We start from the raw sequence: 25,992 nt of genomic DNA on the forward strand, positions 1-25,992 counted from the left end.
AGTGCAGACTTATGACGTGAATATGTTCACCATTAAAACTAGAGACCCAAAGCTTGAGATACTCAACAATAAATTTCACAAATGCAATGAACAAGAAAAGAGCAATAGATTCAAGTATGTCTGCTTGCTTCCTATTTAACTTTGAATCAAACTAATACAAGATCTGGGAGCATTTGGCTTCAACCAGAAAACCCTAAAATAACCCTAAACTTTAAACTGATAAAACTTTAAACTTTAAAGTTCAAACATGCAGCTCTAATGGCTGCATACAATAACACCTGGAGCAATCATTGCTTCAATAGGTTGAAACCAATAAACTACAAACTTACAAAATGACAAGAAGAAGCACGTGCAACTGCAAGCACGAAAATAATTCCTTCTATCTCTGCAACAACTAATCTGCTAATCACCTCTTTCTGCCTTCTCTGCTCTGCAACTTCTGAGCTCTTCAAATTCTTCTCCTTTTGTCTTGGTTGAATGAATCTAATCATTCTTTTTGTTATACTTGCAAAAAATTTTCCCCCTCATTTTTGAATTCAAAAATTTTCACCTACCATGCAATAAATTCATTTGATTGTTCTGCAAGCCGTCAAGGAGGTAGGTGGGCATTTGGCTCTAGGGAGAAATGACCAACCACAATTAATATTCTAACAAATTCAACGTTAGCTCACTGAATTTTTTTTTTAAAAATTAAATCTTACTGGCAGTAATGATCAGGATAGATAAACAAACAAAAATCACCCATGACTGCATGAAGCCATATTTGGATCTTGCCATTTTCCTTTGTGTGAATGCTTCCTTACAAAAAATTTCTATGTGGCTATAGTTGTGTGGAAATCTATGAACATAGGCGTGCATAAATAGTGTTGGCACTTGCATGGTATTCAAATTTTGTGGATTTATTTTCCTATTTCCTCACTAGAAGATACCCATTTTTTGACATGCTAAGATTGTATAATTAATTTTTTCTCATCAACTGAACATTCATTACACATGCAAAAGCCATTATCAAATTTAACACCTGACTATCAGATTTAGCATCTATTCCAATTAATAAAATCAGGATCCTCTCATTGTCAGTTGGCATCTTTCATCATCTTGTCTTGTATATTTGATTAATTCATATCAATAAGATTGAAATCCAAAGGCAATATGCCCTCGCTTCCACCAGGTGGCATTGGAATCCCTTATTAGGGAGAATCACTTGATTATCTAAGCTCATGGAATCATAAGCTCAACCCCAACATCTGGTGTGACATGTGAAAGGCTGGGCATGGTGTAAATTTTAAGACCCATTATCTGAATACCCCTACAGTGGTCATGTCAGCTGCACAGGCAGACACATTCATTCTTACCAATGAAAATACATTGTTCAAGAATAGCTGGCACAAATCTTTGAATGTTCTGATAACACATTCTATTCTCGAAATGGAAACCCTAAAGAAATTAGTTGCACCATTTGAAAGGCTTGTGCTGCACCATCTTGACTCAGACTAGCATACTGGCCAAGTTGTGCTCACCCACCATAAGGTGAAGAAAATGTTGTTGTCTATGGCTATAGATTTTTTATGGTTTTAAAGGTTGGGGAAGATTTGGAGATATTTAGACCCAATTTTCATGATTTTAGTTCTTGGCTTCTTTCTCAGCATCTTGACCTTCCTTAACAGCTTTTTCCAAGGCTAAGAAAGCGTGTGCCACCATGATTTCTCAATTCCTTTTGTCGATCTAGCTCTATAAAAGGAAAAATTTATTAGTATGGTGTTAAGGGCAGAGGAGGAAGGGAGTGGTGTTAGTCTTAGTGATGAGGAGATTGCAGACAATTTGATGGGTCTTTTCACTTGCGGTTATGATACCATTGCCTCCACTTTGGAAACCATTCTTAAGCACCTCTCTCTCTACCCACATTTCTTACAAAAACTTCATAAAGGTAGTTACCATTTTCACCTCATTCTACAAGAATAAGATGATGATGAGGAGGAAACAAGAATAAAAAATAATAAGAACCCTACTTATGAGATGGAAGGAAGAAGCTGGAGAATTCTACAGCAAAGTCATAAGAAAAATGGCAAAAACTTCAATATGAACAACACCTTACAATTTGCATCCATTCATTCATGGCAAGCACATAGAGATGTTTCCTCACCACATGCATGATCCCTCAACTCTCAACTTGTTCTTGCAAATGGCCATGAAATAAATACTATACATTCCTCCTTATACCCACTTTCCACCACGTTTAGGCCACATTACATGGTGTTTACGTAAGCAAGAGGCATTTCTATTTAGATTGACTTTCAAAACCTTTTGTAAGTCTATTTCTTGCAACAATAACTTCTACACACACTACACATAGTATAAATACCACTACTATTTTATTTAGAAAAAATCAATAGAGATGATGTGCATCAATTTGCAATGTTAAAATATTGAGGCATGCTGGAAATAATAGAGCATAAAACTAAGTAATAGGAAACCACCACAATATTTTATTTCATCTATTTAGGGCATAGCAAAAATAATTTCCCAATTTGCTCAATGTTCTTAGCCTTCTTCTCAGGAAAAGAAAAAAAATCCTCTCCTCCCAAAAGATTTTGGAGAGAATTTATAAACAAAGCCAAACAGTTAAAAATTGGTTTTGGCAACCACCAAACCTATAAAGGTTTTGTTTAAACCTTTACTAAAGTTATAACACAATATTAAAACTATGCCCTAAAATTAAGACACCACCCCAAATCCAATGAAAAGCCTAAAATTTAATAATAACAAAATATTTAAACACCACCACAAATACAATCCAAAAAATTATTCATGTGCCTAGCACTTGCTCCTACAGTAGATGATAAGGTTTTAATTTTAGTTGATTGTTCTAGATATAAAAAGTGATGTGAAAATTCAGATTGTGATAAAATCAGACATGGGTGGGAGAAAAGTACCTCACTTGGAATGAGATTAAATGTATGGATTACTTGCATCATGGCCCCTATTAATGGAGGATTTAATCAGGCAAAAGTAGATGTTCTATATGGAGCCTATAAAATTCCCAAGAGATGGAAGGTAAATATCTAAACATTTTCTACACTTTTTTCAAAGATGGTATTTTTTATAATCTTTCTTATTCGAATGTAACAAAATATACTAATTACAGGTTCATTTCTCCATGAGACAAACAAATAAAAAGAGGAATACTTAAAAAAGTTCAAAGATATTTGATCCAAATCATTTCAATGAGAAACATGATCCATTTTCTTATATCCCTTTTGGGCAAGGTAATCAAATGTGTCCCAGAAATAGATTCCATTACAGACCAATTCCACAATCTCAAATAGATTTCATTACCGACCAGATCCACAATTTTAATTACACTAAAAGCTCATGAATTTTTTAATTTCAAATTTGTAGCTTTTGATCATTCAATCACTTTGTATGATAAGAAATCAGGAATCACAATAATAGTTTAAAATCTAGTTTTTTATTTTACTTTTTCATTTTCTATTGACTCCTAAAAAACAATAATAAAATCTATAGAAGTCAAAGATAAAGCTGGCTGCAATGACCACATAGTAGTTGTTGCAAGAATGGGTAAAAAGGTATCTGGATGGGGTTGTCGATCTAGGTGTGACCTTTTGAAATCAAAATCTTCACCTTTTTGAATTCCATACTTTCAAAGATAACATTGAACAATCAAAAATAATAAAATCATACACATAACAACAAAATAGAAATGATGCAAAACAAGACCTTGTGAATGAGATAAATAAAGCCCCTACTTCATAACTGATGCCATCCAATAACAAATTTCAAACCATTAATAGAAACCATTAATCATCTGAATTTCATGTATTTCCTTCACGAATTTCTAGCTCTTCACAAATTTCTAGTCCTTCACAGATTTAAGGACCTTTATGTGAATGAAGGAGCCTCTCAGCTAAAAATTTATGGTCCTTCACAGGGTTAAGGACCTTTATGTATGTGAATAAAGGACCCACTGGGCTAATTAGAACCATGATATAACCATAAACCCAATCATTATTTTAATAAAATCCTAACTCTAAGTGTACATATTAACTATGATATAATTATAATCCTAAATGAAATGCTATTTCCTTACTCTAACAAGTGCCACATAGTGGCATGTACTTGTCATTATAGCTATAGTTAATAAAATAAATATGTAATATATAGTTATAATTAATAGAAAAAAATTATTATTATATAATTGTAGTTAATAGGATATACATTATTATATGTAGGAAGAACAAACTATTATACTTAATACTATTGTATTATATAAATAATAGATGAATTAGATTATTTTATTCTTTTACTTATGCTTGTAAACTTGATTAATGTGTTATAAGTGGATAAGTACATAATTTTTTTTTAAAAACTTGATTTAATATATTATAAGTAGGTAAATTAATTTTATAATTTGAGAAAGGGAAGTTGTTGACTCACTTTTAATAAATTACATTTATAGAGTTTCATATGAATGCCTTAATAATTTTATTATAAAATTGTGAAACAAAGGTGACTTAAAGTTTAGATAAATAGATTTTACAACTGTAAACTGAATTTACTTAAAATTTTCCACTGCCCTTTTATAAATTCATTTTATTTCACCTCTCCTATTAATGTACCTTAATGAAACAATAATTGTTTAGGTGTTCTTTTTTTATAGTTTTATAATTAATAAATTACTATTATTTTATTATAATGGTTAATCTCTCACAATCTTGCCATAATAAATGTAATATGGAGGATCTCTGAGAAAAGGGGTCTATAACACCTAATCCATTGAGCCAATTATAATTGAGATAATTTATTTTTAGGAATAATTTAATTGATAAAAAATATATAAACTTTAGAAATATTAAAATAAAATAAAAATAATTGAATATAATTGGTTGATCTTTGCACAATTAATTAGCTAATTGTCCAAAGTGAATGCAATAGTACTAGCTTATGGCAAGTAAAATAAGAATAACACTAATAAATGATATAAACTCTTTCCCTACACATAAGCCTACTCCTAATCCTACCCTAATCATGAATCCAAGCCTATATCATTATCAAAACTCTATCCCTAACCATAATACTAACTATATTGTAAACCTCTAACTATATTACTACCCTTAAACTACAAACCATAATACAAAATCCTAACCTAATAAAAACCCTAACTAGTGAACTCTAATCATAAATATTAGACTCTAATAATAAATTCTAAGCCCTAAACCTATATATAATTGTGAATTCTATTCCCTAATCATAACCCTAACCCAAAGTAATAACCTTGGAACAATCTCTAATTCTAACCATAATAATGGTAACCATTTTGTCTACTTTGAACTTAACCATAACTTATTATACAAAGGAGTCATGTCCTAGTAAAAATACTTCCAAGTCATTTATTAGTGCCAAAAGAAAGAATATGCACACCAATTATCTTAACATGTCAAATTAAGAAAAACAACATCCTTTCCATGTATACCTCATAATTCTTGTTCCTACCAAGGTAGTACCCTAACTGATAATCTTAGTATCTCCTTAATAGCAAGGACCAAGAAAGAAAGGAAGTTATTCAGAACATGAGTCAAAGCCTTATGTTTCCAAATGGTCAACCCTTAACAAGTTTGTCTTACCATTAATTTATCAATACATTTCATTAGTCAAATTAACACCATTATATTATGATTATAAATGTAAATGATATACATAGAGAATTAATAATGTGGTACAATCTTCAATACCTAATGACTTAATCAACACATGATCCTTAGGACATACCAAATGATCTAAATAGATGGAATGCCATACAGCTTATCCCAACCAGTAGAGGTTAGAGTCAATTCATCATACCATTGAGATAAAAAATTAACAATATAATCCTTATAGTGCTCATTGAAAATTGTAGACACTAATATTAACTCATTCAGAGCAAAGGTCCTAGTTTTGGAGAATGAATCTGCCAAATCACCTATTGCAATTGAAGTTCAAATTAAATCAAACAAAGGGGATTTATGGACCATGTATTTTGATAGTGCATGCCTCAAGGATGGATTTGAGGCATGTAATCTTTTGATATACTCTAATGGAGTTACTTATAAATTTTCTTTCACTTTGATTCTCCCATGAACAAACTATTAAAAATGTAAGGGGTGACTTAGAAGGGAAGGGTGAATTAGTTAGCACAAAAATACTTCCAATTCCCTTAGATCTCAACACAATTTTTCCAATTAACAAACCAAGTCCTTTCTCTGCTCGGTTAGAACTTGATATTCATTGTAACTTGGTTAAAAAATAAGTCTTGTAACATTAATGAGTATTAACCTTTAGTAACTTAATTACATAAACATAACCCTTAGAGAAAATAACTTGAACACATGAAACACAAAGATTTAACATGGAAACCCAACTTTGGAAAACTACCAATGCAACTAGTTACAATTTTTCACTCTTTTGAAGTGAGCCCTTTTATGAGCCAACCCTGTTAAAGGTTACTCAATACATGGTTAAGTGTGACCTTGTTAGAGGATTTGAATCACCCTATTAGGAGTGGCCTTTCTAGAGTTCTTTAGACACTTCAATCTAGAAATGCCACCTTGTTAGAGGATTTACAAAATGATTATTAAGTCAACTCATTTAGGAGATTCATTTCACTACTACAACTATTATAGAGTATATAGATTGAGCTGGTTGTTGTAGAAATTGACTTTGTAGATTTAGATTGATGTTCTAGTTTGACCTCTTTATCCTTTTTAATCAGAATATTCTTTGTAGCTTGGTCTTCAAACTCAGATGCTCTTTCCTTAATCAGATATCCTTCTCATTTTGCTTCTTTCACATTATTCCAATTGCTTACTTTAATCCACAACTTGACCTTGCATATATATGATGCTCAATGGAAAGTCAACTTGAATAACCTTTCATAGAAACATTTAACATCCATTTTTCTATCTTGCATTAATCAATTAATAAACAAAAGTAATATTCTAGTAGTTGGCTAACACTGGATGAATCACTCGATTAATACAAAACTTCTTTAGATAAGAGACTCGGCTCTATTAATACTAACTTCCTTCGATGATTGACCAAACTCAATTAGTACTATCTCTGTTGCTAACTAACCAAACTTGGTTGACACTAAACATGCTCAACTAATACTAGAATCTCCTTCAGTGCCTAACTGAGCTCAGCTAAAGCTTATTGTGCTCGATTAAATCTTGACATTTGTGCAACATCAAATACAATATAAAACTAGATAATTGTTTTCAACAATCTTCATCTATGGTATTGATGGAAACACAACATATCATTATGCAAATAAAATTTAGAGTAACAGTAACAAGAATAATTTTATAATATCAGGTTATATTGTCAATATGGTCAGATAGATGTCTTGACAATTTTTATATATGGAAACATGTATTCAACATTTCATTTATGCATTTAGAGCTAGAAAATTGCCTAAGTGTTAGATAGTTTATAGTAGCACAGAAACAGATGTGATGTGTATGGATGACACACTTCAAATCATCTTATGCATAGTTAAGGATAGAATTATAACAATATCATGATGATGTGGTTAAGTACACAAATGTGTATAGATAGTACACTATGAGTTATTATTGAAATACTAATATGGGTATTTGCTAGAGCAGAATAAAGCATAGCAAAGAATTGAGTTGTACGACTAAAGCAATTATTTTGGTAATAAAATAATTATTAAGTCAAGATGAGATGACTTTTTAGATATTATTCCACAAGTTATTTCATATTATGTCAAGTGTGTGAAGACATGAAGGCTGACAAAGAAGTGAATTATGAATGTGCCAAGTACAAGTAAAGATCTTAGCTTGTGCAGTAAATGTGTAATTTGTAAGTACATGTGCATTATTATACGAACAACCTAAGAGATATGTGAGCCTTATGTAATGCAAGATTTTATGTATGATTAGAGGGTGTGTGAATTACAATAGTAAGAAAGTATATTGTGTATACCTATTCTTGTGAACAACTGAATTGTATAATTACATATTAGAGTAGTGGGCTCTTCTTTTATACATTGTATTTGTTCTACCAAATCCTAACAAAGTTGAGGCTTCTTACAAGGCCTTGTCCTCTAACAAGGACTTGAAACACTATATGTACTTCATAAACTTGTAATAGGGTCAATATCCTTAATAGGATCCTTATTTTTAGTGAATCATCTTGTGGGTATCATCCCCACTGGGGTTTTCCCTTGGCCAAGGTTTCCCTAGTTAACAAATAATGGTGTTATGAGTTATCCATTTGTATAGTTATATTTACAATTTATAATTGTTGGTTTACTTTCATAGGCAAGTTATAAAGTAATTAACAATATTCAATTATGGGAAAAAAATTGTAGAATACTGATTCACCCTCCCCCTTGACAGTATTATCTATTTCTAACAATTGGTTTCAGAGTATAGTTACTCTAAAGAAGTTTAACATCTTGAGTAATATCCCTATGAATATAGAATAGTTAAAGAAAAATCTTGAAGAAGGTCTTGAACAAATTGACCTTCTTCCAAAAGAAAGAGATAACCTAAAAGATAGGTATGAAGATGCAAAAGTCTACATTGGTAAACTGAAAGACAAGATTGATGATCTGAAATTTGGCAACGAATCAATTGTCCAGACTAGTGACAATAATGAAGTAAGAAATATCAATAAAGAAAATGAAATCTTGAAACATGAATTGAAAATTGTTGAACTTGAGTCTTAAGAATGATGGTAGTAAGAGTGAACTAGATCTAAAAACTAAGAATGCAAACCTTAGATCCCAACTGAGTCAAGTAACATTTGAATTGGATACTATCAAGATTAAGCATGCAAAATTAGAAAAGTACAATATCATTGTGAAAGGAGAATTGACACAAGCTAAGCAATAGTTAGAGAAACTTTATTATAGTAGTGAGAATATTGATGAACAAATATTTCACTAGAGACCTTCTTATGATAAAATAGGAGTTGGACAACTTATTGGAGAGAAATTAGCCAAGAAAGTTGAAATTTATAATGATCTAATTCACAACGTCACAAGATTAAGTAATGAGGTATGCAATCTTGTAAACAAGAAGAATGTAAGGAAGATGATTGAGACAAACCTAAACACAAGATTTGATGGAAGTAACATGAAGGTAGACTCAATTTAGGACAAAGGAGTAAAATTGTTGTGTAAAATATTCGGGTACAAGTTTAACCATGGCTCAAGGGTTAACTCAGTACTAGCCAAATTCTTACATGTCAAATATGTAATTGTAGTTCAAGGAAGAAAAGTAAATCTATGTGAAATTATCAAATTATAGTTGTTAGATTGGTTGCTACTCAATGGCATTGGGGTATAATTCCCTTTGGAGCCTAAAAGAGAGACCTCCTTGGGCTAAGGGTTGGTTGCCTAGCCTTACCCCTAAGATAAATATGTTCTTCTGGTTGATGTTACAGGATAAAATTCTCACTTTAGATAATTTGGCAAAGAAAGGTTAGTATATCCCAAATAGATGTATTCTTTGCAAGCATCAATTGGAGTTGGCTAATCATATTTTTATCCATTGTCCATACTCCATGGAGGTTTGGGACTTGCTTACTAAGAAATTTAGGGTTAGTTGGTGCAAGCTAGGTAATGTTTTGGATTTCTTTTGTCAATGGGATAGTATGTATAAAGGTACAAATTTTCATGCTATAAGCTCCTAGACTTTGCTTCACTTCTGTTGGGGAGTTTAGAAGGAGATAAGAAATCAAATTCTTAGAGATAGGGAGGAACTTGCTTATGTGCTTACAGAAAAAATCAATAATAATATGAAGGAAAACTTCCAAATAAGAAAGGGGGGAGATATTGAAGATGAAGGTAGAAATAAGGAAAAGGAAAAGGATAGGAGAACCAAAATGCAGGAGGTAAAATGAAAACTCCCACATGAGGGTTGGCATAAAGCCAACTTTGATGGAGTGGTTAAAGGGAATACTGGTCCTTTAGGATGTGGAGACATAATTAGAAACTATCATGGTGGAGGAGTTGCTGCTCTCTCGTACCCCTTGGGAAACCAAACATGTTATTATGCTACAGCCAGTGCTACTCTCCACACTATTAAATTAGCCTTGGATGTGGGAGTCAAAAAATTATGGCTGGAGGGGACTCAAATAATATTATCAAATGTATGAAAGGGGTTCTCCATCACACTTGGACAATTTCAAATATTATTGAAGAAATCCATATAACACTTAGCAAATTGAAAGCATTCATGTAAGCCATGAATACAGGGAAGCTAACTCGGTGGCTAATTGGTTTTCCAATGAAGTAGTAAAGAAAGATATAGTGATGATATAGGACACCAGTGGGAATATTTTTATAGACACCAAAAAGTTGATTGATCAAGAGAGGATCCAGGGAGGTATGGGTGAAATTCAAAGTTAATTATGGAAATTAATGCAAGTGTGGGTGGAAGACAATGCAATTATGCTAATTATAGAAGGAACAGATAGATGACATTTTTTGTGTCAAATCAACACACTTTATGGGTTCTCTATTTCCTTTTCCATTTGTATGGTATTGAAAGATAAAGCGGTGAAAGACAAAGTTATTTTGAATAGAGTATATAGTGGATTGAGGAAGGGAAATAGAGGATGGCTTTTATGAGAATAGATAACATTCAGGCTATAGAAATTGTGGGTGAATAGAGTAGGAAAGAACCAGTAGGTGAGGTGGACAAATGGAAGCAAAAAACTAAAGTTTGGGAGAAGCTTGAAAAGGGTGGAATTGCAAATTATATTGCCAAGCTTCATGGATATGACCCAACAATTACCAATCTTACAGTAAATTTGTGGAAGGATGGTAGGTTCAAAGTGGATGGGGTGTTGTATCAAGTTACTATGGAGGTCATCGCCCATGTCACTGATATTCTAGATGAGGGATTAAAGTTCTATAGAGACAAAAAGATATATTTGAATGCGGTCAAGGATTTTGCCAAGAACATAGAAGAGAAAAAGGAACTGGTGAAATGCAAGACCTACTATGAGATGGACTTGATTAAGAAGCTTTGGAGGTATGTGTTGAGCATTATTATTGAGTATGTATCTCTAGATACAAGATTTGATAGGGTTAAAACCCATCATTTTTCTTTGCTTAATCATTTTCATAATAGGGTTAAGGTTTCCTTTCCATTTTATTTATATTCTTCCATGCACAAGGGTATTTCTAGGCACAAGAAAAAACCTACTACTAACCCAACCCTACATGAGGGTTTACTTTTCTTGATCTATGAGCATTTTAAGGCTCAATCTAGGAGTAATTCCCTGACTCATGCAATGAATTCTTCTAAGGAGATGAGGAGTTCTAACTTCTCCTTAGACACGAAAGATGTTCAGAGTATAAGATCAGAGGAGGAGGAAGATTATCTCTCGTCTATAAAGAAGGTAAGGGGAAAAGATAAGGAAATACCTACTTCATCTAAAGTTCTATGTAGGAAAAGCCCTAAGGGGCTTGGGTCCAAAATTGCTAGTTAGGGAGAAGAAGAGTATAATGAGGGAGCAGATGACATGGATATAGATGAGGAGAAAAAGGATAAAGAAGAAGATGATAGAGAACTATCATTTGATAAACATAGAAAGAAGCAACAAAGGATGAAAGAGGAGGACATACCCTTGGAGGGAAAATTGATTCTAGTTCAGAGATTTATATGCTTCCTGCCATTCCAAATCCCCCACAAGAGCATGAAAAGGAGAAAATAGAGGTAGGAAGTGGCAAGGTGGTTATTAAAGATAGGCACATGGCTTGGAAAAATTTCAATGTCAAATCTTCAAAGATGGAGATTGTGAGAGAGGTCATGAATCCCCAAATCCTTGATGAAAAAGAGGGAAGGATCTAGATGGAGGAACTTATTGATTTGGTGTTGGTGGCCATCACTAGAAATGTGAGGGAAGTGGGGATGAACCTACTTAACAATTTAAGAAATAGCATGATAGACATATTTGAGATCAATTAAATGGTTGTTTCATGAATTGGAGGAAGTAAAAGAAGGAATGGGTTAGCTAGAAAGATAGGGGAACAAGCTTTAGAAAGGGAATCTAATAGGATAGAGGGAAGGTATCAAGTTGGTTGCAAATAGGATGAAAAATTTGGAGAATTACAACCATAACATGGTTAACTAGATGATCTCTATTCTGAACTCCCTCAATGAAAATATTGTAACTCTTGCTAGAAAGCTAAAAGCTAGGGAATTTTTGGAGGACTATGAGGAAAAGGACAAAGCTGAAGATAGAATGGATGAGGAAACCATAATGGACATTACCCAGAGTCAGTTGGATGAAACCTTCTTGAAGAACCAGGAACAAATGGATGAGGAGTTTTAGAAAGCCTATGAAGTAGCGAAAACAATGCAGGAACTTGAAAGGATGACAGAGGAGTAAGTAAAGGGGTATCAATTTCTGTCTTTTGGTTTTTTTGGTTTCTGCAGTTTTCTAGTTTGGCTTTTTTCCTATCTTTCTATTCGGCCTTTCTGTTGGCTATAGTACTATTTTTGGACTTTTGTTGTTTTATTTTTAGCCCTCTAATTTGTAACAACTTTTGGGTTTTAGGATCCCTATAAAACTTGTTTTTCTTATAAAAAACATTGCCAAATTGAAGAAGACAAAGAATATAGTATTTATATTTGAGTCCTTATTGACTCATTTATTTCTCTATGCCACAAAGAAAATCCCAAGAATGAAAAATTGGGATAGAAATGAGTGCGCAATGAAATTGGTGACTCAATGCTACAGATCAAAGATGGAGAATATTAGAGATGAGAACATTAATAAAATGATGAAGAATTTGACTAAAATGAAATAGAGGTATAGAATACCTCCTCCATGGTAGAGAAATATAAGGATAAAATATGCTTCACGGTGGAAACAAATAACACCTACATGGAAGCTATGGAACCAAGGTAAAGTTCATAGAACCCATGGGATATGAGATGAGCACAACAATTATTAAAGGTTATGTGAAAATCATACTTCAATCTAAGAAGGACACTGAGTGCCCTAGATGGGGAACCTATGAGGAGAAGATGAAAATAGTTTATTCTAAACTACATAGCAAAGAAAGTAAGAAGAAAGTGGAGAAAGTAATTGATTCCATCATTAAGGAATCAATTATGACCCATGAAGATTTCAATAAGGTAAAGGGAATTATATTAGAAATGAAGGCAAGTGGACAATCAGAAATGATAGTAGCAAACCCAATTTCTATTGTAGGGCCTTAAGAAGGTGTAACCATTGCGCAACTATGTGCACAAGCCCCTATTGCACCATATATGGTAGTTGCACAAGTGCAACCTATAAGGATAAGGAGTGATAAGAAAAGGGAGTAGCTAGAGGTGGAAACACCTGTTGCATAGAGGAAATCAGAGAGACTGGTTAGGTGAAACAAGAACCTATACCATCATCCATGAAAAGAGTCAAGTAAACCACCAATGGTCCAAGAAAGAGAAGAAAGACACGCAAGTTAGTGATTCTAAAGAATTTGAGGATGAAGCTAAAGATAAACTAGTGAAGCAAGCAACACAAGAAGCCAAAACACTAGCATGAAAGAAAGTATGGAAGCCAAAGGTAGAAAACCTTGACATGGAAATTATCAATGGTGGCAATTTTGAATAGTTGAACAAGTATTATATTTTGTACAATAATATGGATAGAAGGTAGTTAGAGAATGCCATAGTAAGGAACATGATACTATAGAATAAGAGGTTTGATAGTATACAAAGTAAGATTGTAGAAGATCTACTTAATAGATTGTTAAACAGAAAGAAAAGAGTGTTAGGATTAGATAGTAGTTTGAAAATAACAATGATCAACAAGTTGTGTGAAACTAAATTCAAGGAGGACTTAGATAGAATTTTGAAGGGTGTTGATCCCTTGTTAAGGAACAAAAGAAGAGAAATTATTTGGATGGGAGGAAATTATGAGGATGTTAGAAAGGAAATAGAGGAGGCAATTGTAAAATTCATGACCACAGTGCCAGAGGTGAGTGCACAATCCAAACCTATGAACCCAGTGTATGTGGAATCAAGCACACCTTCTATTAATAGAAAAGAAGTAGAGGAGACACTAAAGACAACCTCACCATTGCACATTATTATGGGTAATGAATCCATTTAAGTGGATAGTACTCACATAACTATGGATGTAAAGGAGAATTCTTTTGTAGTATTTGGATAATACATTGTTGGAAATATCATATTAAATACTAGCTCTAATGATGATGATGAAGAGAAAAAGAAGGAAGAGGATGAAAAGAAGAGAAAAGAAGTGGAAGAATAAGAAAAGAGGAAGGAGGAGAAGAAAAACCTGCAAGAAAAAGGAAAGAAAAGAAAACAAGAGAAAGAAGAAATGAAGAATCAAGAGGAAAAGGAAATGAAGAAGAAAGAAGAAGAGGAGAGAGAGAGAGAGAGAGAGAGAGAGAGAGAGAGAGAGAGAGAGAGAGAGAGAAGGAAGAGGAAAAGAAGAACAAAGGGGAAGATGAAAGGAAGAAGAAAGAAGATCAAAAGAAAAGGAATAAATCCAAAGAAGTAGCTGAGAAATTGGAAGAAGAAAAGAAGAAGGTCAAGGAAGAAAACAAGATTGTAGTTACATCTACTCTAGTTGTAACTCCTATGGTAGTAGCAGCAACATTAATAGTAGTTGTGGCATTTGATGATCAAGATGATAAAAATGTACTAATGAGTTCTTTGAGAGAACTACTCCAAAAGAAAAAAATTGTAAAGTCCCCAGAGAAGACATTAATTGAAGTCTTGGATAGAATGCAGAAGATGTTAGAAATATAAGAGGAGTAACTGAGAGGGGAGGGGTGAATTGTTAGAAATAGATAATACTAAGAGGGGGAAGTGAATCAATATATTCAATCTTTTTGCCCAAAACTAGATATTATTAATTACTTTACCATATGCATAATAAAGTAAACCAATAATGTTGAATAGTATAAACAACCATACATAAAGAGAGATCATAACACCATATTTTGTTAACTAGGGAAAACCTGGTCAAGGGAAAACCCTAGTGGAGATGAAACCCACTAAATGATTCACTATATAAAGAATCTGGTTAAGGATATTGACCCTGTTAGGAGTCTATGAAGAATGTATAGTGTCTCAAGTCCTTGTTAGGAGACTAGGCCTTGTTAGAAGCCTCAACCTTGTTCAGAGTTGCTTCAACCCTGTTATGAGTTGGTGGATCATATACAAATGTGTGCAAGAAGAGCCCACTGGCCTAACATGCAACTATACAATTAAGTTCTTGAAGAGAATAGATATACATATAAAACTGGATCACTTGATGTACTTTGCAAATCTTGTAATTTTTTAGTTCTTCATATAATCCTTTGGTAGACTATAGACAATCTTCCTTTCTATTCGCTCAATGTCATATCCAAAGAGTAACTACACATGTATGAATTTACATCATACATAACACAATTTCACATTCACATTCGCATATAACACATATCACATATATCACACACCTCTTAATTTCACAAATGGATTTCTTTACTTATATCAAACATATTAATAAATTCTTCCTTAGTCAACTCCCATATTATCCTTAGAGTTGGCTCATTAAGATTTGATAATTAAAACAATTCTTCAAGTTGTACAACTCAATCTATTGTCTTGCTCTGTTCTACACTATGAAGTAACTACATGGGTATTTCCTCCATAAATTGAACTTGGTTACTTGTATGGACATGTACACTGGTATGCATAATCGGAATGATGTCATGCATCTATGGTTAACTATGCAAGAGAATATTCCAAAGGAATATTCAGCTATCAATAATTCTCATCATGTTGCTATAAAATTGTCTAATACTTAGATGATTTTCCTTCATAAATAATTATAACTAAATTTCAAAGCATATGTTGTCATAAATGACAACAATATATCTTATCATGTTTGACTGATTGGCCATATTGCCAACAATCTCCCCCTTTGGCCTTGATGGCAACATTTTGGGAAAATTGGCTAAGTCCAAAAAATGTTGTCATACAAATCAAGGTAAATAACTATACATAACACAGCAAAAACATCATATTCATGTTTTGAAAAAGATTACATCCCTTATAACTCCAATTACAAAGCTTGCTTAAAGCAAAGCTTACTACTATACTTCAAAGTACAACTATAATCTTACAATTACATTTTTTTGTTATTTCTCCCCCTTTGACATCAATGACAAAGGTGTAATCACAAAGAAAATCATATCAAAATTTGAAATTTGCATCAAAATCTGGAAAAACAATCACTGAAGTTAGTTTTCAACTACACAAGATGTTTCTTCCAACTTTCTTTGAGTTCATCTGACACACTTATTAGCACACGTAGGGCATATGCGGCTAACTCTGTTGCATTCAAGTCTATAGCCACAAACTTTTCATATGAGATCTTAGCTACCAAGCATTCTTCCAACTAATTTTGTAATAATGGGGTGACCAAAAGAAGTTGGGTCGCAATTCCGTGGAAGTCAGATCTGCAGAATTGTACTTCTCAGAAACGGGTACCCAATTTTTTAAAAATCGGGTACTTGCTTCTAAAAATACAGTTTGGGCACTCGAGCCAAATTTTAAAAATTGGGTTCCTGATATTTAAAATGGATCGGGTGCCCGAGCCACTTAACTATCAGGCGTCCGCTGTTTTAAGAATCGGGCACCTGATTTCTTAAAAATCGGGTACCCAATTTTTTAAAAATTGGGTACCCGATTTGTAAAACTTTTACATAGCGCTTTTTTGGCATTTTAGAGGTCATTTTCATGATCTCAAAAATGGAAGCCTGATTAGAGACACATATGGGAGCCTTTTTCTCAGCCCTACCGACTACCCCCTATCATGTCCCCTTTTCAAATAATTAAAAAATAATAAACTTTGCTAAGGCAGGCAGGCTCCAAAAAGGTGAAGTTTCGGAAAAAGGGGCTAATCTTTGGAAACCAATGGACTAATAAATAAAAATTATTATTAAATTATATTTTATTAACCCCTCTTGGATGTGAGTTAGGGTTATGCCCTCTTTTAAGGGGTTTGGAGGCATTTTGGGCTCATTCCAGAACTTGATTTTTGCTAATTTTCTTGTTGTTCTTCAGAGGCTGCCAAACCTATGGAGAAGGAGACCCAAGAATGGGAGTTTGCAAGTTTTCAAGAAGGATAAGGATAGGAGTTTGAATCCATTCCATGTGCATGCTCATACAGAGTTTGCCTTTGTGCTGAATAGTGCCGATTTGTAGGTTTTCGGGGTTGTTTTTGGTTTGAGTTTGGTGTTTTCAGTTGAGTGTTTCATATCAGTTTGGGGTGCTGATGTATTTCATACTTTAAGATGTTAAAATAGAGCTGAATATATGTATTGGGTCATGATTAAACTTCTGAGATAGTTTATGAGTGTTTTTGTGGTGTTTCCGGGCATTGTGTGTTAATTTCGGGAGCCCGATTGAGCATAGTTTTGTCCTACATTTGTGAGCTGTTGTGTAAAGGCTATACAAATATGGAAATATCATTTTGTAGGTTTTTATTCTGCTGAAATTTTTGTAAAAATTTCCATTCTAATATTTATTAATAATTTGTGAAGTTGTGAAGTTTTTTGGCACTAATTTGGACATACCCGATTTGGGTTTTATTGGGAAATTGGCAGATCTTTGTAATATTGGTAGTTTGATTTTAAAGATCTGATTTGAGGCTGGAAATACCATGCAAAATTAGTAAAGGGACATTTTAGTGGTATCAGAGCCATGATCTTGCCAGCTTGAGGGTTTGTAGAAGTTGCATGTCAGTTTTAACAACTACCCAGATCTTGCATGTCAGTTTTGACAACTACCCAGATCTTGCGTGTCATATTTTATGGTTTCATGTTGCTTCTAATTAGTTGCATGTCAAAATTTATGATCGCATGCAACTAAGTGAAAGAGAAAAAAGATATTTGCAGCGAGAAAAGAATAAAGAAATTTTGATCAAACCCCCAATTGAAAGCAAAAGTACAAAATCCAAGGAAGAAAAAAGTATGGCTGATCCAGATGAGATGGCAAAGAAATTCTTCCAAGACATCCAAAATACTCAGAAGAAAAAAGTGGATGGTTTGGTGGAAACTAGAGAGGCTTTGCGAATATTGACAGAAAAATTACAAGGAATTGCATCTATTAATGAGAAAGGGAGCACTTCAGAGGAGCCAAGAAATGGGAGATCCACACCATCTAAATCAACCAAAACTATTTTCTTTCCTGCAGATGAGCCACAAGTACCAAATCCATCCATTAATCCAGTGGAAGAGGTTACAGGTAACTTGATTACATTAAGAGCTACTTACAATGGCTTAGATGATGACTTTCGTAGTTCAGTTCCTTTTAGAGAATATGTGGATATGATGAACACTTTGATGCCTAAGAAAGAGAACAGGAGGGAGCATGACACAAGTGGAAGAGAGCTCAAAAATAAAATAAGCAAGTTTACAGCACCTACTTTTGATGGAACAAATAAAATTTCAGCTAGAGCATGGCTACAAAAATTAAAAACTTTCTTCACACTTAACCCCATGAAAGAGAGTGATGCTATTCAATTTGCAAGTCTACACTTGGAAGATGCAACCTATGATTGGTGGTATCATGGAATGACTACTCAAGGTCACGATCAGGTAACTACATTTGAAGATTTTAGTCAAAGAGTGATAGATAGATTTGACCTCAAGGATGATGAAGAGTACTTTAAAGAATTGTCAAAGTTGAAGCAAACCAAATCAGTTAATGAGTATATAGAAGAATTTCAAAAAGTGGCTGTTATGGTACCTGATATGAGTGAAAAGAGGATTGTTTATCTTTTTCTTGATGGTTTAGAAGATTCTGTTAAGGGTTTTGTTAAGGCTTTCTCACCCTCAACCTTACAGGAAGCTATCAAAAGAAGCTTGCAACTTGAAACTTGCGTGCCTATGAAATCAATCACTAATCAAAAACCCCCAAATTTTGGGCAACATAAGGGAAATTTTCAAAAACAGACTTTTCCAACACTACCACCAAAAGATGTGACAAATGTGGCAAAAAAGAAGGTAGATGAAGAGACTAGGAGTGAATTACAAAGGAAAAAGCTTTGTTTTACTTGTAGAGAACCATGGGTTCCAGGACACAAATGTTTGGGGAAAGGTCAAGTGCACTATATTGAAGTTGCTTCAAAATCTAATTCAAATGAGCATGAGGAATTTCATGATACTAAGGAGGAGGTAGAAGGAGAGAAAGTAAAAGAAATCAGCAAGGATGGCACTTTAGCAGCATTATCAGGAGTCCCAAGATACCATCCCTTCCAAATTTGAGGGGTACTAGTAGGGCAAAGGTTGACTGTTCTTCTTGATAGTGGGGCAACTCACAATTTTATTGATGAGGGATTTGTCATGAAAAGAGGGCTTAAAGCAAAAGATTTTGAGGGATTCAATGTTACTGTAGCTGATGGATTCACTATGCCTTGCACACGAGTGGTGAAACAACTCAAGATGACCTTAGGAGATTATGAGTTATGTGATGACTTCTATGTGGTTGGTATTGGGGAGACAGATCTTGTATTGGGTGTTCAATGGTTGCACTCTATCGGAGGATATTACATGAACCATCAAACTATGGAGTTTAAATTTCATTCAAATGGGAAAGAAGTCATATTGAGAGGGTTATCGAATGGAGCACCTAAGGCGGTCTCTGCAAAGAGGATGGAGAGGACTTTTCGAAGAGGACAAGTAACATGGGCAGCAGGAGTCATAATCCAACCAACAAGCTCTCCAAAGAATCAAGGTAATTTCTATTTTGAAATTCAAAATATTCTTGATAAGCATAGTATAGTTTTCAATGATTTGCCTCTAGGATTACCACCAGATAGAGGTTTTGAGCATGTTATAGAGTTAGAATAGGGTGCCAAACCAGTTATAATGACCCCATACCGCCATCCAAGAGGTTATAAGGAAGAAATTGAAAAAACTATTAAAGAACTCCTGGACATGGGATTCATAAGGCCTAGCTCTAGTCCATTTGCATCATCTGTGGTACTTGTCAAGAAAAAGGATGGTACAATGAGAATGTGTATAGACTATAGGGCTCTAAACAAGAAGACCATAAAAAATAGGTATCCCATACCATGCATAGATGAACTCATTGATGAGTTACATGGTGTTGTATACTTCTCAAAAATTGACTTAAGATCAGGCTACCATCAAATCCGAATGAGGAGTGAAGATGTGGAAAAGACTGCTTTCAGATGTCACTATGGGCACTTTGAATTTCTTTTTATGCCATTCGAACTCACTAATGCACCTGCAATATTCCAATCTTGTATGAATAAGGTATTCAGTCAGCATCTTCAAAAATTTGTTTTGGTATTTTTCAATGATATCTTGATATACAGTAAAACATGGGAAGAGCATCTAAAGCACATAGACTCTATTTTGGGAATCTTGGAGCAGCAATCCTTCTATGCTAAGCTATCTAAATGTGAGTTTGGTTTGATAGAGATCCTATATTTGGGACATATTATAAGTTCTAAAGGAGTACAGGTTGATCAACAAAAAATCCAGGCAATTTTGGATTGGCCTCCACCCACTAATCTTACACAGTTGAGAGGTTTCTTTGGGATGCGTAGCTACTATAGGAGATTTTCCAAGGGATTTTCTCAACTTTCTGCCCCCTTGACTGATTTAAAAAAGAAAGGAGCTTTTGTTTGGACAAAAGAGGCACAAAAAACATTTGATAAGCTTAAGGAGGTAATGAGTTCATGCCCTGTGCTTGCAATTCTAGATTTCTCTTTACCTTTTGTTGTTGAATGTGATGCTTCTGGAGAAGGTATAGGGGCTGTCCTAACTCAAAGGGGACATCCAATAGCATTTGAGAGTAGAAAATTAAATCAATCAGAGAAAGGTTACTCCATCTATGATAAGGAAATGTTGGCAATCATGCATGCACTTCATAAGTTTAGACAATATTTGGTATGTGGGAGATTCATTATAAAGATAGACCATAATAGCCTCAAGTTTTTCTTGAACCAAAGGGATTTGAATGATCGTCAACAAAAATGGGTAAGAAAATTGCAAGCTTATGATTTTGATATTGAATACATGAAAGGAAAGAATAATGTGGTTGCTGATGCTCTCTCAAGAAAGCCCACTTTGTGTTCCTTATCATCTATCTTTGCTGATTGGAAAGTCTCCATAATTTTAGAGTATGCTAAAGATTCATTTGCCACCAAGATTTTGGATAAGTTAGTGGATGATAACAGGTACAAGGTTGTTGATGAATTGATTTATTACAAGAACAGGATCTTCTTAGTGCCAGGGTCAAAAACTAAGGAGAGGATATTGAGGGCCTTTCATGACACACGTTTGGTTGGTCATCAGGGATACTTCAAGACATACAGGAAAATTTGAGAGTGGTTTTCATGGAAAGGTATGAAGGAGGATGTCCTTAAACACATTAAGGAATATATGGTATGCCAACAAACCAAGAGTGAGCAAAATTTTCCTGCAAGGTTGTTGCAGCCACTTCCTATTCCTGAACAAAAATGGGAAAGTATTTCCATGGATTTCATCACTGGGTTGCCCAAGGTTCAAGGTAAGGATTGCATATATGTGGTGGTAGATAGACTAACTAAGTATGCACATTTCTTTCCTATCACATCTGATTTCAAGGCATCACAAGTGGCCGAATTGTTCTTCAAAAAAAAATTTAGATTACATGGTTTGCCTAGAAACATTGTTAGTGACTAGGACAGTAGATTCCTTAGCTCTTTTTGGAAGGAGCTCTTTCATTTGGCAAGAACTGAACTCACTCCCAGTACTAGCTATCACCCTCAAACAGATGGACAAACAAAGATAGTTAATAAATGGATAGAGGGATATTTGAGGAACTATGTTTCAAATCAACAACATGCTTGGGTGAAATGGTTATACCTAGGGGAGTATTGTTACAATACATCTCATCACATGTCTATTGGTATGCCTCCTTTTCATGCTCTTTATGGTTATGATGCCCTTTCCTTTGTTGATCTAATACTTTCCGATAGCAGAGTACCCGCAGCAAGTGATTTCATCAAGCAAAGCCAAAACATAATAAGGTCCCTCAAGGATAATCTACAACATGCACAGAACCAACAAAAGATATATGCTGACAGGAAAAGGATTGAAAGATCTTTTGAAGTGGAAGATTTGGTATTTTTTAGGTTGCATCCATATAAGAAAAGTACCTTGAAGAGGAGTGGGGCAAAGAAACTCAAGCCAAGGTTCTATGGGCCTTATAAAATCATCAAGAAGGTAGGAGAGGTAGCTTATGAATTGGAGCTCCCACCAAACAGCAAAATACATATTATTTTTCATGTATCTTGCTTAAAGAAGGTTCTAGGCCAGCAAACCATAGTATCTATAGAATTACCACCTCTTGATGATGAAGGGAAATTAGTTTTGATACCAGAAGAGATTTTGGATACAAGAGAGAAAAGGTTGAGAAATAGGAGCATCATAGAGCATTTGGTCAAATGGAAAGGATTACCACTAGAGGATGCAACTTGGGAAGGAGCACATATTCTTGAGAATTCCAACCTTCGTTTCTTGAGGACAAGCAATATTTGGGAGGGGAGGACTTGTCATGTCCCCTTTTCAAATAATTAAAAAATAATAAACTTTGCTAAGGCAGGCAGGCTCCAAAAAGGTGAAGTTTTGGAAAAAGGGGGTAATCTTTGGAAACCAATGGACTAATAAATAAAAATTATTATTAAATTATATTTTATTAGCCCCTCTTGGATGTGAGTTAGGTTTATGCCCTCTTTTAAGGGATTTGGAGGCATTTTGATCTCATTCCAGAACTTGATTTTTGCTAATTTTCTTGTTGTTCTTCAGAAGCTGCCAAACCTGTGGAGAAGGAGACCCAAGAATAGGAGTTTGCAGGTTTCTAGGAAGGCTAAAGATGGGAGTTTGAAGCCATTCCATGTGCATGCTCATACAGAGTTTGCCTTTGTGCTGAATAGTGCCGATTTGTGGGTTTTCGGGGTTGTTTTTGGTTTGAGTTTGGTGTTTTCAGTTGAGTGTTTCATATCAGTTTGGGTTGCTGCTGTATTTTAGACTTTAAGATGTTAAAATAGAGCTGAATATATGTATTGGGTCATGATTAAACTTCTGAGATAGTTTATGAGTGTTTTTGTGGTGTTTCCGGGCATTGTGTGTTAATTTCGGGAGCCCGATTGAGCATAGTTTTGTCCTACATTTGTGAGCTGTTGTGTAAAGGCTATACAAATTTGGAAATGTCATTTTGTAGGCTGTTATGCTGCTAAAAATTTTGTAAAAATTTTCATTCTCAAATTTATTAATAATTTGTGAAGTTGTGAAGTTTTTTGGCACTAATTTGGACATACCCGATTTGGGTTTTATTGGGAAATTGGCAGATCTTTGTAATATTGGTTGTTTGATTTTAAAGATCTGATTTGAGGCTGGAAATACCATGCAAAATCAGTAAAGGGACATTTCACCCCCTTGCTGCTAGTTTTTGATACATAGGTATTTTAATATGTTTTATACTATTTTACTTTATTTTTTTCAATTTTCAATTTAATATGTATGTTAATTTATTGTTTTTTCACTTTTCATATGTACATAAAATTGTAAATTTACATTGTTAACGAACTTAAATGTTTAAATTTTTGTATTTGTTAATTAAAATATAGTTTCGTAAATGTTTATTTAAAAAATTATTATTTTAGATGTTTTGAAATGTATTTAATTTATGTATTTATTACAATGTTGAATGATTAGATTAGATGTAAATTTATTGTTTAAACATGTAATTTTACAAATAAATTTAACCTTGACCTAAAACCATATAACCTCGACCTAAATTTATTGTTTAAACTATAATCTCGACCTAACCATATAAATAAAACCCTAAACATATTATAAAATACTTAATCACATAACAGCCGGCCAAGGGATCCAAACAAAAAACTTATAGTATTTAAAATGATTTTACTTAAATTGTATTGTACTTTGTTTCATGGATCAAAAATGGATGATGTAAACTATTTTATAAATGTATATTCTTTCAGCCTTTCATACCCTATGACATGTACAGTAGATGATTGTGCATTCCGAATTAATTTGCCAAGTGGCATTCAGAACAAATGTATATAAATTATTTAAATGGATTGAACTGAAGTAGTTAATATGAACTTTCATGTGGACACGTTATTTATTTTACTTTTAGTAGTTTATAATTATTTAAAAATGAAATGTAAATGTGCTCATTAAGGAATGCAATCTCTTATGTTTTTTATAAATGTAAATTATTATATGTATGTTATTGCTTGCTTAGTAAAACTTTTGATTAGTTCTTTGGATCCCTTGGCTGGGAGTCATTTAGGATTAGTTCTATAATGTCAATTTGTATTGAATTTAACTCTAATCATAACCCTTACTATCATCTTAACCTAAGTAATCTTAATTTGCTAAAACCTACACCAGGTAATATATAAATAATTAAATAACTTTCCTATCTTACCTTGAGACTAATTTTATAAATGTCAAACCCTAAGATTGAGAGGTAACCCTGGCCCTTAACTAATTAATATTATACGTAAAAACCAAATTGAATTAAACCATGATCATAAACCTAATTATATATCCCAACTTAAGAGTAGAAACCTTGAGTTTAACCTTAAAAATCCTTTCCCCAACCATTAACCAAATTGAACCATTACCCTAGAAGATTGAACCAAGTTAAACGTTGACCTTAAGACTAAACCAAATCACCTAAACTAGAACTCAATAATATATTGAACACTTTAAAACAAAATTCAAACCTAACTTTTTTGAATTAATGTTGGTTTTTAATCTAAAAGCTCTAACTATAATTCTATATCTAAAACCAAATTTAGCACTTTAAAACTTAATTCAATTTATTAACTCTTGTCCTAATTGAAACCTAAGCATGTAAACCTAAACAAATAGTACAAACCAAATTGAACCCTAATCCTAAAACTAATTAAACATTGATATCAAGGTCTCAGAATGATACATCATAAAAAAATTACAAGAGACTTGACCAAATCGAGCATCTAATTAAGTAACCCTCCCTGACCATCAAGAGGTGGAGGTGTCCACATTAGTGTGAGTACAAGCCCAGACTAGACCCTTGGATGGGTAGCCTAAATGTTTATTACCTTTGCAGAATGGAAGGCCACATAACAAAATATTGCCTTATTCTATAAAAAGAAATACCCACCCCCTAGTGATATATATAGTAAGATCATTTTCCTAATTTTACTATCAATTTTTTTGGTTAGAAGACGATGATAGTTCAAAATGATTTAGAAGATAGGGATAAAATGAGAACCATCATTCCCAGAATGAAGATGCATTATTCCAAGTGATAAACCCATTTCTATCATAAATCAACTCCTCCATCCAAAAAATTAGTAATGAGAAATTCCTACATCAAGTAATCAATGGAGGGCTTAAAAAATTGATCAAGTGATCAACAGAGGGCTCATAAAATCCCTAGGTCAAGTAATCAATTGATCTCCAAGGGGAGATAAGAATCTCATTAAAAATTAGAGACAGGACACTCCTCAATGCGTATCATACAAAATAATTATTTCCAAGGTCTTAGCCTCTAGACTAGAAGATATCCCACCCAAGATCATTAACCCTACACAAAAGTGTTTTGTTAAGGATATTTATGCATATTGGAGAACTTGATAACCTATTGGAAGACTTTGGATTGAGAAACATTTCTAGGATAGAGTGTAGGCATGCTCAAGTAATTGATTATGAAAATGTCTACAAAAGGGTGGAATGGAGTTTCACTATGATGATGTTGCAAGCCCTACATCCAATATTAAATGTCAAATGGTGTCCTCTCTTATGATTGGTGTCAAGGTTTTAGTAAAGAAATTAATGGGGTTAGATCATAATTTTTAGGACTCTCTAGACCAATTATGAAAGGGTGTCCT

The 25,992-nt window shown here is 33.6% G+C and overlaps 1 pseudogene; it reads left to right on the forward strand.

The window, feature by feature from the left end:
* The first annotated feature begins 1,131 nt into the window (after positions 1–1,131).
* LOC149537173 (cytochrome P450 716B1-like) lies at positions 1,132–3,376 on the forward strand (annotated as a pseudogene).
* Positions 3,377–25,992: the final 22,616 nt, after the last annotated feature.

The sequence above is a fragment of the Cupressus sempervirens genome, chromosome 10 (genome assembly GCF_028749045.1).
Source record: "Cupressus sempervirens isolate cs-2001-9-10 chromosome 10, ASM2874904v1, whole genome shotgun sequence".
NCBI lineage: Eukaryota > Viridiplantae > Streptophyta > Pinopsida > Cupressales > Cupressaceae > Cupressus > Cupressus sempervirens.